The sequence below is a fragment of the Ambystoma mexicanum genome, chromosome 3q, assembly GCF_040938575.1.
Source record: "Ambystoma mexicanum isolate Mex_15411 chromosome 3q, UKY_AmexF1_1, whole genome shotgun sequence".
Lineage (NCBI taxonomy): Eukaryota > Metazoa > Chordata > Amphibia > Caudata > Ambystomatidae > Ambystoma > Ambystoma mexicanum.
Window position 1 is genome coordinate 1,125,015,487 of NC_090926.1, and position 14,567 is coordinate 1,125,030,053.

The 14,567-nt window shown below is 44.8% G+C and overlaps 1 protein-coding gene across 10 annotated transcripts in view; it reads right to left on the bottom strand.

Annotated features, from left to right (window-relative positions):
• The window catches only part of WIZ (WIZ zinc finger), a 1,545,343-nt gene that overhangs the window by 611,545 nt on the left and 919,231 nt on the right, over nt 1-14,567 (bottom strand). The window lies entirely within an intron of this gene.

Consider the following 14,567-nt stretch of genomic DNA (forward strand, 5'->3'; position numbering starts at 1 on the left):
TTCTTGTGTATTAATATCAGAACTCCCCTCGATCCCATGGAGAAACCGGCGTGTAGTGCTATGCGGTACTTTGTGCAACGAAAGAGGGTACATGATGTGCCAGCCAGGTTCGTTTCCTTAAGGAGAGCAATGTCAGGTGCGTGTCTGTTCAGGAGTTGTATTACTAGGCGCTGCTTGATCCCGCCACCCAGGCCGTTGACGTTCCAAGTCAGGAGTTTTTAATTCCTATTGTTATTCCCAAGTATGGCCATATCGAGTATCTAATCTTGTAATGCTGTGGGCAGTCTTGTTGGTGGGCTGTTTGTGCCATAAGGTTGATTGCGTGGGCAATATGGGTCCAGTGTGTGTGTGTTTGAGTAATGGATCCGTAATTAAAATAAAAAGAAACTTGAACGTTAACTTTCCCCTTTTCCCCCTCCCTATACTTCACCCCAATCTGAAGTATCTGTCACCCAAACATGGTGATAGACAGAACGGTGACTAAGAGAAAAAAGAATACCAACTAAGGGGAATTGAATCCTGTGAGGTACAACTTTTCCTAATCATCCCAGAATGGGGTGCTGGGGGCGGGGTTTCCTCTGGGGCCGCCCGATGTCGGTTTTGCCCATGGGCCCATGTCTATGCATTGCGTTAGTTTATCTCACCATAATCTGGTCAGCGGTCGTCAATCGGCGGCAGCGGTAGTGGGTCAGGGTCTCTTGCTGCTGGTTGCGGGGCTGGCACGCCACGATCGGTTGGTGGACGGTGTCTCCTGTTATTGGCTCTTGCCGCACTCCAGTCACCCTCAATGTGTTGTTCCGCCCCCTTCCAGGCATCTTTGGGATCTGTGAAGTGCACTGTCGTGCTTTGGTGATATATTTTAGGTTGCGCTGGGAAGAGAAGACAGTATTTCACTTTCAGGGTTTGAAGGTGTTTCTTGAGTTGGTCAAAGGATTGTCTGGCTTTCTGGACCTCTCTGGTGTAGTCCGGGAAGAAGGTGATCCGGGATCCATTGTGTGTGATCATTCCCTTGGTCCGGGCCATTTGGAGCAATGCATCGCATGCTCTGTAATTTAGCAATTTTGCAATTACTGTGCATGGTGGCGCACCTTGAATGGGGGGCCCGGTAGGCATCCGATGGGCGCATTCAATGGAGAAGAATTTGGAGAATGATTTAGGTTCGAATAGGTCTGCCAACCATTGATCCAGAAACAGCTCCATGCAAGGTCCCTCTGTTTTTTCAGGTAAGCCCAGGATGCGAACACTGTTGGGCCGCGATCTTGCATCTCCCTCGTCGACTCTTTCTTCTAGTGTTTTAAGGCGTGTCATGACACGGGTCATGCACTGTTCCATGTTGCGTAGCCCATCTTCTGTTCCCGAGATGTGTTGCTGTGCCTCTCCCGTGCGTGAGGTGAGTTTCTGCAAGTCATGCCGAAGGAGAGAGACGTCCATACTGATGCCGTCCATTTTCTGTTCCATGGAAGCTCGTGAGTCAGCAATTGCACCCATAACATCTTTGAGGGATAGAGTATTCCCGGTTTCTGCCATTTCGTGTGGTTGGTCCTGGTCCAAGGAAGAAGTTGACGGTGTTGTTGTGGTGTATTGGTCAATCCTGCATTGGGTAGATGCTTTTTTGATTTTGTCTTTGCCCATTATAGGTTCGTTCTGCAGTTGCCACTCCAGCAGGTGTAGTGTCTATGCGTGGGGTAAGTGGCCTTCGTGGTGGATGTCAAGGCGTGGCGGGGTCCAGTTGGCACGTGTTTTGTGGTTTGTCGAGGTCTGCTGAATGCCAGGGGTGACAAGACCACGGGGCTTATGTGTTGGGATGTTTCTGAGCCTTACAGGTTGTGACTTCACGGTCTGTTTCACTTCCCTGGGGTTTATTCAGTCGACTGGTGGATGTTTGCAGGTTACGCTGTGAGCCGGATTATTCAGTTGTCGTCTGCAGGTTCCAGCCTTCAATTTCCTCCTTAAACAGGAAGGGGGTGTCCGATGCGGTGAACGTGTCCAACAGGCACTCTGTTTATACTGGGGGTCCCTGCAATGTTTGATATATAGAGCGGTGGGTTTGCGCTCAACTTATCTTTGTCCCTTGGTAGGGTCCGGTTCGTGGTTTGGCAGGGGGTGTCCAGCCTCGGAGGTTGGATGCGTTGGTAGATTATTGGGCACGGCAGTGTCACATAAGGAAGGGAGCTGTCTCATCTATGCCACTGTGCCATATTACGGATGGTGCAGATTGCCAGAGTGTGGGGTAGAGGCAGGATATAGGCGTGACAGGTGTCGGCAGAAACTCGCCCAAGAGTTGTAGGATTCAGTTGGGTTTACCCATCCATGAATGTAGGACAATCCTGCCTGTACGGATCAGATATGTATGTTGGCGCCGGTTTGCGCCAGGTAATGTCCGGGTGCCTTCAGGGTGTGCAGGTCTCGGTGCGGTTGTCAGAGCAAGATGGTGCTTGGGGTTGTTTGCCCAGGAGGAGTTTTGTTAATCCATGGTGTTAGCATCGCGGGAGTTGATGGTTGAGTGTGTTGCTGTCACCTTGTATTGTGTCACAGGATAGCCCAGGCCTTTGGTGCCTTTGTTTGTAAAGCTGGGCGAAGGTATAGCAATGTTTGTTCACTCACCATCTGTATTGCTGGTTGTGACGGTGTGGTTGCTGCAACTGTAGTTCGCGCCCCTCTCCTCCCAGGAACCGTGGAGGGCGAGGTATGGTGGTTCCAGTGGGGGATGCAGGTATGTGGCGTCGGGGGAGTTTGCTTATTAGAGGGGCCGGGTGCCAGGGCTGCCACCTCCAGGCCAAGTGCGGCTCGGCGCTCTGCTGGTGGGAGTGCCTCCACCCACCCTGTGTCCACGTCTTCCTGATGTGGGAGGTGTGGAGTGGGTCTTCGGTGCTTGTTGGTGCCCCCAACGGGGCGCCGTCACAGGGCGCGCACCATGCAGCTTGCCCCAAGATCTTGGCGGTCCGGTGCTCCAGCTTGACTAGGACAGTGTGGAGCCCGGTTTGTAGCCCGCCGTGTAGGCGCAGGTGGTGTTCTTACTTCTCCGCTGCACAGGCCACGGGTCGGAGGCAGGCTTCTGTCCACAGCGTGTGTTCTTGCTGTTGTTTCTCCCGACCTGGGCTGCGACGCTGTCTCTGCGGCAGTGTCCCTCAGTCGCTTGCTTGAGTCCGGGCTATCTCCGCCAGTGTGCGGCCATTTTGGGTATGAGTGGCCGCGTCTTTGCAAAGCCTGGTACGGGACCGACAGAACCGCAGGGGATTTGTTTGTGGAAGTTGAAACTCGGTGACGCTCTGCAGCTTTTTCTGCCGATTGATGTGTTTTTAGTATTGGGGTCTCCATAGGCAGCAGGATATAGCAGGATTATTCGGGCGGTTGCAGGTGCGTCGGGAGCTCACGTCTGCATCGCTCTACAGTTGCCCCCCTTCCCCCAAATACCTTTATATTCAATTATTTCTATTGGAAATTGAACAAGTTGTCTCTAATGGAACGAGACAAATTCTAATTTAAAATTCATATTGGAATCCCATTGCTGTAATGTCTGAGATTTGGATCGATTTGGGGATGGATATCAGACAGTTTTATCATACAAGTTAACAATTTACACATTATCATATGTGGAGACTTAAACATTCCATGTATAGATGGAAACGCTGTGATTATGAATGAGAGAAAAAATCTGGTTTAATGAAATGCAGATAAAAGACCTACATATGCTGAATGGGCAAACTCAGGGATATCTTGAATACACCTACTTGGTCTAACGGGACTCACTCCAGTGTTTTGGATTATTACTTTGTATCTGGACCCAAGATAAATAATATAAAATCTTTAGAAATAATGCATATGGAGAATAGTGATCACGCATTATTGAAGATGATTTGGACGGGGGAAATGAAACAATGAAACAAGAGCTGGAAACTAAGCCGAAAATCCTGCAAGGCAGGATCTGCCTTCGTATAAAACCTTACGAGGTAGCGGTTCAATTGTCCAAATATAACAATGAACTGAAGACCCAACACCCAGATATTAATTATGCACCCCTTTTATTGGATTTTACCGAAAGGTAAACGGGAGGAAACAAACCGACATTTTCGCCTAAACATACTTATGATGGAAAGGTAGCATTAGAAAAAAACTGTTGCGCAAAGATCTTTGGCCCATCAACCAGATGCTCGGTGGTCATAAAATTGAACTGCAAAGGAAAAGGAAACAAAAATATAAAAATTGGTTAGGCCTTTATAAAGCCCAGATATCACAGAAGGACCCTGAAGTGATGCTGAAGGCGATAACAACTAAAGCTTCACGACGTACTTGGCAATTGCTCAATAATCAGTCTTTTCAGCAGTCTGCTCTCTTGACAAACGCAATTGACAAGAAAGACGATAACATTTTATGAGAAATTATTTAGCCCAGTAGATCAGATTAACCTGACTGCAACTGAAATAAAGTTGTCCTCCTGGGCTCTTCCATTTGATGCCTCTGACAAAGAATTAATGATTAAAAAGGCTAACTATTTGAGAGCCCCGTGGCCTGATGGGCTTACAAATGATATGATCAAAAGTAATCCAGAAGTTTGGATCCCATCTATTACTAAGCTTTTTGGTCAAGTGATGCAGGCAGGAGTGATCCCTGATAATTGGAGATCAGCCATTTTGGTGCTGATCTTTAAGAGAGGCAACAGGGCAGATCCTCCCAACTATCGCCCTATTACCATCTTGGATGTCTTGGGAAAATTATTTGCAGCCCTAATTCTTAAATATTCATGGGCTAAGGACACAAATAGAATCGACTCCCGCCAGACAGGTTTTGTAAAAGCTGTGGGAACTAACCTACATGTTTTCTACTTGAATATCTTAAAATGGAAAGCTTTTAAAAGCAAGGCTAACATTTATTTGGCTTTTATTGATTTGAAAAAGTGATTTGACAGCATCAACAGGCAGATCCTATGGTCTAAACTTGAGGCCTGGAACTATCCTGTTGATATGTTGTGCAAATAAGGCCTTATACACGTCTATGAAGGTCCAAATTAGACTCAATGTGGAGGGCCTATTAACTAAAGAAATCATTACTTAAAGAGGACTGACAAAAGGCTGCCCTCTGGCCCCCTCTCTTTTTAACTTATTTCTTTCTGACCTGGGTAAAACCATGGAAACAATCAGTGCCTTTCCTCCTAAGAAAGGTGAGCAGGATCTAGTCTGGATCCAGTACGCTGATTATTTAGTCCCTGATTGGACTCGAACCGAGGTTGGCGGGTCTTCAGGATTACATTTCTAAAAATGGATTAGAAATAAATATTACTAAAACTAACATGTTTCGATGCATGAGGGAGCAATGGAAACAATCATTTAACTGATATTTGGGAATAGATAGAGTCAATCAGGTAACTTCAATTTCCTATCTAGGTTCATGTATGAACGCCAGTATAAACGATCTCCCACTGTGAGAAACCTGAAGGTGTCTCACTCGCTAGTCCCCGGGGATCTGTCATCCAAGTGGCCAGGACACGGCCATCGCTATTGGATAAAGTTCCTGGGGGTGGACCAATGAGGGAGGATCACCTGGATGAGGGGTCTTTGAGGCGTGGAAGTGGGACACTGAAGGGTGAGACGTGGTATCCCCTTCCTTTAGACACCTTTTCCCCATCCTGTCGGATATGTAGAAACCCTACCCCCCTCTCCTTTCCAACACAAACACTTTCTCACACTGTGAGCGACAACAGACTATGACCAGAGCCGTCCCAACGCGAGGGTCAGGCAAAGTCAGACATTTGCCGACTGCCCTTTCCCTTCCCCATAGGGATAAAAGGCGGAGCACAAGAGCACACTCTGAGCAAGGCCGAACGCACACAGAAGCAGCTGTTTCAGGACAGCAGTTCAAACTGAGGAGAAAGGCGGCGAGACCTGAAAGGACATCAAAGAGTGAGTTACCCTTGCCCTTTTCAACTCAGGCTCGCGAAGCCTCAGACAAAGTAAACACGAGACAGGGAGTCGCAGCAGGCGAATAGTGTGACGGATGTCAGCGGTACATGGAACCCTCCTGCCCTGATAGCCAAGATGGGGAGACACGGTTGCCATCGTGGTACTGTCCTTGACTCCAACGAGTTCAGCACAGCCGGTGAGTCGGAAGAACCTGATAGGGGACTGGACTGTGTTAGGCTCAAGGTTGCAGTGGAAACATTAAGAGGATAAAGAGACAGAGGTCTTTGTTGTGAACGAACTTGGTCTCAGAGAGAGTGATTCGGTGCCACGTGGGTGCTCATTCTAAGGTCTCTATCTGTTACCCGTCTCCTGAATAAAGAGAATGTGATAATAATACATTATTGAAAACAACAAGTACCAAGAGGCCATAGGGAAGGCAGCGTGAGGTCTCAAGGTGGTCATACAAGGGTCAAGCCAAACCCCATGTAAAATCGAAAGTCCTTGACCCATTGCTGAAGATTGGATGATGAAATTGTGAACCTGACTGAGGGAATTGTGAAACAGGCGTTTGCGCCTGGATGAGTGGGACCCCATGTGAACTGTGTTTTTTGTAAAGCCTGCACTTGCCATAGGCAAACAGAGTGACCCAGCGAGACGAGATTGCCCTTCGGAAGTCTCTGTTTATATTGGCAAGTGCTTTGGGAAGCTGATGCTGAAAGAAGGATCGGAGCCTGCTGAGGGGATCCTAGGGTGAAGAGATCGCGTGGTGTGATGATTTACAGAAGGAACTTTTGTTTTGTTGTTTTGGCCTGTCAGACTCTCTGAAGCAAGAGACTTTGTATGAAAAGAGAATTGGGTACAAAGGCCTTGATATAGAGAAAAAGAACTAAGTTCATGCCAGAGAAGCCCAGGAGTGTGCTGTGCTCAAGAGTCCCGCTTTTCCCATACTTAAAACATGGGGAAGGGAGACCCCAGCCATAACATCATGACATCATTTTGTGAACACTCTTTTGTTGTGAACATTATCCCACACTATTTTGTAGCATAGTGTTAAGGATTGGCAATAGGTTCTGTTTAGTATTGGCCCTTTTTATTTGACAAGACTCTACTAGGACTGTATTATTATTTAATGGTTGTAGCTTGCTCCCATCTTAGATTTAGGTTTAGATTAGGTGTTTATCCATTTTACAGTTTAATAAACACCCTTGAACTGTGAGCATTTGTGTCCGTCATGCCTTCCTTACACCACGCAAAATGGATTTGAAGCTAAAAGTTAAGAATTTGACTGCCCAATAGGAAATATGGTAAATTTTCAATTCTTCTTACTGACTTTTTACAAATTTAAAGTCGCTGCAATTCTTACATATGTGACGGAAGCGTTTCTATGTACTTCTTGGTAAACGTGGACTGTATTAGAGGCAACCTTTTGGAAAATAATTCTGTGTCAGATGCTAAGTGAAGAAACCGCAAGGGGAAAAACAAGTATGATTGATCAATGGAATGTGAGATGTCCATTTATCTTAGTTCAATTGGGAGTCAAGCCAGATATTCTTAAATGTTAAGGGTAAACTATGGCAACAGGATTGGATTTAGACGATTGAGGCTAGAAACAAGCATCGACTACAGGGTAGTTAAAAAAATCAAAATGGAGCGTATAACTGTCTTCTGTAATATTTAGATACCCCTGTCCAGTTTTCAGATATAGATTCATCAGATTTCATCGGAATCATTTCCTACGAAGCACATTTAACTATCATATAGGCAATGGGGTATTGATCCGCGATGTAGGCTTTGCAAAAAGGAGGGCGACTTAGAAATGACAAATCATACTACACTGTTTTGTACAAAATTGATGGGGCCAAGAACTAAAAATATTGGAAGTTCTTACTGTGAGAAACCTGAAGGTGTCTCACCCGCTAGTCCCCAGGGATCTGTCATCCAGGTAGCCGGGACATAGCCATCACTTTTGGATCGAGTTCCTGGGGGTGGACCAGTGCGGGAGGATCACCTGGATGAGGTGTCTTCGGGTAGTGGAAGTGGGACACTGTATGGTGAGATGCAGTATCCCCTTCTCTGTAACACCTTTACCCCATCCTACCAGGTAGGAAACTTAGGGATTCAACCCCCACCCCCTTTTCTGACAAGAACACTTCCCCACGGACAACTCACTGTGAGCAAAAACGTACTAATACTCAAGCCATATACCTGACCTGTCCCAATACAATGGTCAGACAGGGTCATGCAATTATTGATTATTACACACACCTGACTTCCATCACACTTTCTGACACAGATAAAAGGTGGAGCACGAAAGCACACTCAGAGCAAGGCAAAGCACATGAGGAAGCAGCAGTTCCAAGATGGCAGTTTACTACAAGGCGGAAGATGGCAAGACCGAAGAGGACTGAAAGCAAGGAAGTACCCTTGAACTTTTCACCGAAAGACTGCTTCTTTCATGAGCCTTCGAGAATAGGAAACGTAAGACCTGGAATTAAAGCTGATGAATCCTGCATTATGTGTTGGAGGTACGTGGGGCTCTCCTGTGATGATAGTCAGGCAGGGAGAAGCATTTGCCACCGTGGTACTAGCTTTGGCTCCTGCAACAAAGCAGCACCAGTGAAGTCAGTGCAGCCGGTGAGTTGGGGAGACTGATACCAGACCAGTCTGTGTGGAAACCAGGGTTGCAAACAGCAACATTGTATACAGAAGATTATTAAGACAGCAGATGAGTGGATGAACTTTGAAGCTAAGATACAATACCGTAGACCGAGTGGTCCGGCATCATGTGGGTGCTCATTCGAAGATCTCCGTTAGGTATCCAACCGAAAGGATGCAAACGTTAAAAAAAAGAGAATTGTTAAATCGAAGTGGTCCTGCAACAGGTCAAGCCAAACCCTATGCACATTCAAAAGTCTTTGATACTTGATGTAAAATTGACATTGGTCCGAGCCCGGCTAAGGGAGACTAATTGTGTTGAAAAGATCTGAGCCTGGCAGAGGGGGATCCGGGATGAACCGTGAATACTTGTGAAGGGGAAAAATTACTTGCTGTTTATTTTGTTGCATCAGGCCCTTTGAGTGAAGAGACTTTGAGAAGCAAGGAGACTTGCACTCCGAAGGCCCTGATGCTGATGAGTGAACTGTAACTTTGTGCTAAAGAAGCCAGAGACTGGTCTGCGCTCGAGTGAACCGCCTCATCCTGTGCTGAAACGTGGGTAGGGGAGGCCAACGGCCTGAAAACATGACATATCATTTTGAACACTTTTCTTTTTCATAACATTATTCCCCACACTATTTATATTTAGATGCAAGGATTGGCAGTATTTATTTTTTAGTATAGGTCCTTTTACTTTGATAAGACACCACTAGGACTGCGTTCTAATTTGATGGTCGCAGCTTGCTCCCATCTGTAGATTTAGATTTAGATAGGTGTTTATCATACCCTTTTTGTAGTTCAATACCTTGAACTGCAGTCACTTGTTTCTGTCTTACAATTGATGCCATGCCTTCCATGACAGTCATATAGTGCTGAGGTTGGTGGGGATTATTATTATCATCAGGGGAACATTTCTCTATCACTATTGCATTGATGACATTTTTAGAGGCAGTATTCTTCTAGATTAGATTGGTAGTTCAAACCGATAGGTTAGGCTGCATTAATAAGTAATGGAATCTTATTTGGGGGAGTCAACACGGTTGATCTTTTATACAGATTTGTTGTATAGATTTTCTTTTCTCTTATGCCTGTTGATGATTATGTAACAGATATAAATTTGGATGAATGCTCTTTGAAGGTTTTATGTTTTTTTTTCGGGAGGCTTGATAAAAATGTGTAATAAGCCATATGTCTTCATTAAAAAAAATATATATATATTTCACCAAGATGAGTCATTTCACATCATGTTGTAGGGTTACCAACTGTTAAGTAAACAGCTGCTTTAGCATACCGTCATGTCTTCCGTTTCCATGGTATTCATTAAATTGGAGCCTTGATCAAAGTACAAAGTTTACCCTCTGTTTTTTGGCAAGCTGTTACGAGACAATTTGTAGAACAACCATTCTGATGCCAGAGATGACATGAGGAAAAGGGAGCTGCAGCAGGCGGGCTCCCGCAACTACAATCTGAGCTTGCCAACCCAGAAGCACCAACATTTCAGAGACTTATGGGCACATTGCTGAAATCCCATGCCGCCACAAGCATTGATGAGAGAATAGTTTTTAGCTTGTCATGGGAAGAACACCCATCCTTTCTAGAACAGGTGATTGCTGCCATCAAGGATGGTGACCTAATAATCCTAAAATAAGAAGCAAACTGGGCAACAGGATAGCAGCAAATCTTGAAAGTCCGGCTTCCCAGAAGGGACTACTGTGTTCCAGGAAAGGGTAAACGAAATGTCCTCTCCAGAGGAATAGAGTTCCAAGCTTGGTTCAGATTTCACGGTCGGAGTAAACACAAAGACGCAAGTTGAAAGTCACCAAATCACCATAATCCAAAACACAAAATCCAATGGAATCAAAAATTCTGTTCTAAATCCAAAGCAAGGAGAAAAGGAGGGAACGAAAAATGAAGGAGCCATAATGAGGGAGAATGGAGGCACGGATACTTGAAACAAAGGTTTAATGTGTCAAAGATCTACAGGATGCAGAAGCTATGCGACAATCTGCAAAACAAGCTTAGTTGAGGAGCTTTTTTTAGAGCCAGACACTTCCCGATTACGTTGCAGCCATGCAACAAATTAAATGCAGTGGTAGGAATTATGGAACGTTTAGTTTCAGTCATCGAAAGTGCTGTCTTAGATAACCATATTGCAGCTTCCAGTTTGCTCATCTTCCACCAACTGGTCTCACCACTTATGGGGTGATACAGGGAGGGATCTTGCAGTTGTGAAAGCAGTGCACCGGCCGAGATGCAAGACAGGCTGATCCACATGATCGGTCTTCTGGACCGCAAAACTTTAATCATTCATTTCTGCAATCTCATAGTCCAGGTGAGAGTCCATCAGAATTGTAGTGGCCTGGTCAGCACTCTGGTTCGAGGGTGGTACAGATTTAGCAGAAATAGTTGACAAATTCGCTGAATACACCAGTAAGAAGAAATCTGCAGCCAACAAGCGACTGAATTGATCATCTTGCAGATTCAATATAGACCTATTAAATGAGGTAGTCATTTCTAACAATCTGGAGTGGTGGCAGCCACACAGAATCCCTCACTGCCAAGGCCAAGATAATCTAAAAGTGTTTTTTGTCTGCCTTTATCATATAGGCTGACTGAGCTTCTAATAGCTGTGTCTTGACTTGCTCATGTACCGGAGCCATCAGTATTGAGGTTGCAGGAAAGGATGCTCCTTCAGCAACTGATCCACTGCCTGGAGTCTTCACTATGCTGTCATTAGGCATCACCCATTGGGAGGTAGACTGCAATTGTCCCGCAATTCTGAGTGGTACCTGGGTTTGCCCATTTCTGCTCTTTTCTTCATTTGCTGTTTCGTGGGTGGGTGGTCCCTGAGGAATCTGTTTTGGGAAGGCCGGGCACTGGTTCTCACTACAGTCAGGGTTCTTCCTTCCCAGTTGGGGCATATGGAGCTTTTCAATTTGTGGTTAACAGGCTGCAGCTCCCTGCCTGCTCCGCTCTAGAAGGAATCTGCGATGGCCTGCCGGTAGCAGATCCATGTTCCTCCTGTCCAGCATCCAGTTAGTCACTACATGCAGGCCTCCAGATAAGGTGCATACCAGGCCTTTTTACGCATGAAAATATTGTAAATACGACAGCTTTATTATTTTCCTGTGTACATTTATGCACAAGTTTAGAGCAGAGAGCAGAGTAAAGGTCAGGCTACTTGACAGAAACCAGAAGTCTTCTTTTGATTTTTATCTACATGGATGTAATTGCAAGCCGTGAATAAAAGCCTCTGAAACAGAATGTATTTCTTTGAGGCCTTTAAAAAAAACTGCACACTGTGATAAAAGGAATGGTTTATTTCCATTCAGCTTCTGCTGTGTTGCTGCTCATGGAGCAAACAGAAGCACTGTTCATATTTATGTTCCTAGCATTTTAGGATTGTAAAATTAATAAGATGGAAAACTAAGTTACAATTGAGAATTTATATTTTCTAATAAATTATGCTTTTTTTCCAGTGAAAGCAACCCAGTATTGCACAATTTTATTTGTCAGAGTCCCTGTGCTGTGTGCATAATCATGCAGAGGCAGATCATATTTACACTTATAATTTAATTTACACTCTAAGTATAAAAACATTGTGTAAAATGATGATTATGCACGGTCTAGTTTACATGCATTCAACCTTGCAGTCAATGGGGTACATTACTATAAATGGTCAGTGGCAGCAGAGTCTTTGTTTAAGGGTGAGTGATAGTCATTACACCAATCACAGGTGTTCTAGCCTCTCAAATCTTCAAGAATACAATTAAAACACCCAAAACCTGACTCTCCAGGAAGTGCACGTGCTGTTCAAAAACAAACAAATGAAAGTAACATTTGTAATTGAAATAGAAACTCAGCAAAACCTGTCCATGTGATAATCCAGATAGGTATTTTACTTTATGTAGTGCTTCATGCATGGTTTGTCCAACATCTAGGCACTGTGATTATTATACCTCAGTTGATACTCAGATAACCGACCTATGCAGGATGTTAGCCAATAAAATAGCTCAGCCGGTTGAACACTCGTTGCTGCGATTTGTGTGTGATCTGTAGGTTGCAGGTTTGAATCCCGGCAAGGCCAACTCAGCCTTTCATCCTTTCAAGGTTTGGTGATAATTGTGATAAATGTGTACTATGTACAGCACCTTGCCAAAAGCACTATATAAATAAACATTTGACCTTGAGATTAGATATAGTTTTAGCATGGAGTCCTTGCCCCTCTGCACTGTAGTATCATAACATTGGCATACCATTAAGTAGTAATAGCTCCAGGAAATGAGGACTTTCATTAAACATCAAAAGACAATACTGCTATCGAACCTCAGAACACACAATACAATTCATGTTTGCTTTACTATGCAATTGGCTAGGTTTTTGTGTTTTCAACATTTAAATATATACAGGAGAGATCAAATGGCCAGACCTTTGAGAAATAATGCAAGGTGTATTCTGTCACAATGTAGAAAACTGCTGCATAGTAATTATTTCCATACAGTTTTTGCGCACGTCGGCTGGATGTCACAGATTTTACTCTTGCAAAGGAGAAAAGTCATTTTTACTCTCTTAAAATCACATTTACTCTCAAAGTTTAATCTGGAGCACTGACTAAATGGGTCACCTTGTGGCATCTCCCTCAGGAGCCACAATGTTCAGGCAGGGAATGACACCGGGACAGGATATTGGCATTGCCCCTGAAGATGATGATTGATGTACCATTAAAAAGGTGAAGCACTGAAAGGCTAGGAACCATTTGAGAATTAATTGGTTGGAATCCTTGTATTGTGTTAACCATGTTAGAGGGGCATGGCCAGGATATAGGGTAAAAGACATACCAAACAAGTAGCACAATAAGGATTCTACTGTCCAGTTTATGGCCAGACACTCCCTTTCGATGATTGCATAATGTAACTCATGAGGAAGGAGCTTGTGCGTCTTACGAATACAAGACAGTGTCTCAGCATGACATGATTGCTGCCAAGTCTGTAGGCAAACAAAATTATAGACAGCAAAAAAACAATGTCATCTGGTTAGCTAAGCATTTGGACAATGTATTTATTTATTGGTTATTTATAAGGCACTTCTACAAGAAAGTGTTTCGAAGCGCCACAAGGCAAAAGGGTAGGGTCCACGGGAAAAATAAACAATGGAAGTGACAATGAATAAATAAGAAAGCAAATACACAGCGGTCCTACTAGGCCTTGTGACATTCAGAGCGTGCAATTTCAGAAAAGAAAGAAGGGCGACTGGGGGTGTAAGTGCTAAGGGGAACCCTGGGTGGGGGGGAGGGAAGTGCCAGAGGTGCCTGTTGCGGGAAGGCAACAGCTAAATTCATGGGCGGAGACCTCAGAGCCGAAGCGGGAGGTATGCGCCCACAGGTAAGTGCAGGACTGAGATAGACCACCCAGACGGGAGGTGTGGGCCCAGAGGGCAGTGCAGGGGGCAGAAGCTAGTGGCGATTGGCAGATTGCCAGGACCCTATTGGACTTTTGAGGGACCAGACTGCCAATCTCAGCGGCTGTGGGGATGGTAAGCACGGGAGGGAGCGACAGAAGGAGTAGTTGAAGAGGAGAGTGAGTTGTTAATGGAACTTGAGGTGATCCGGTTCAAGACAGAGAGAGAGAGGGAGACAATGGGCAAGAACCCATGCACAAAAAGGTTCTTGTGATCTGTATAAAAGTAAGATTTAATGCCTTAACCCTAGTAGAGGATATCTCCACTCAGTTAAAGATTCCTGTTTAGCGGACAGTTCTTTTTCGATTATTGTGTAGTGCATAGGGGATTGTTTGGCACTGGCCACTCTAGAACAGCTTGGACCTTGCTGAGATTCATACTGATTCACTGCAGTGTAATTATGACGCCCTCAAGCGCAATGAGCAGCCATGTTACTTGTCTCTCCTGCTTGCAGAGCGTAGCAGAGAATATCAATATATCATTCAGATATGCAATGACAAAATGATTGAGAGACCCCCAGAGGACATTGGTTATAAAGTGTGCGAAAAGTAGCATGCA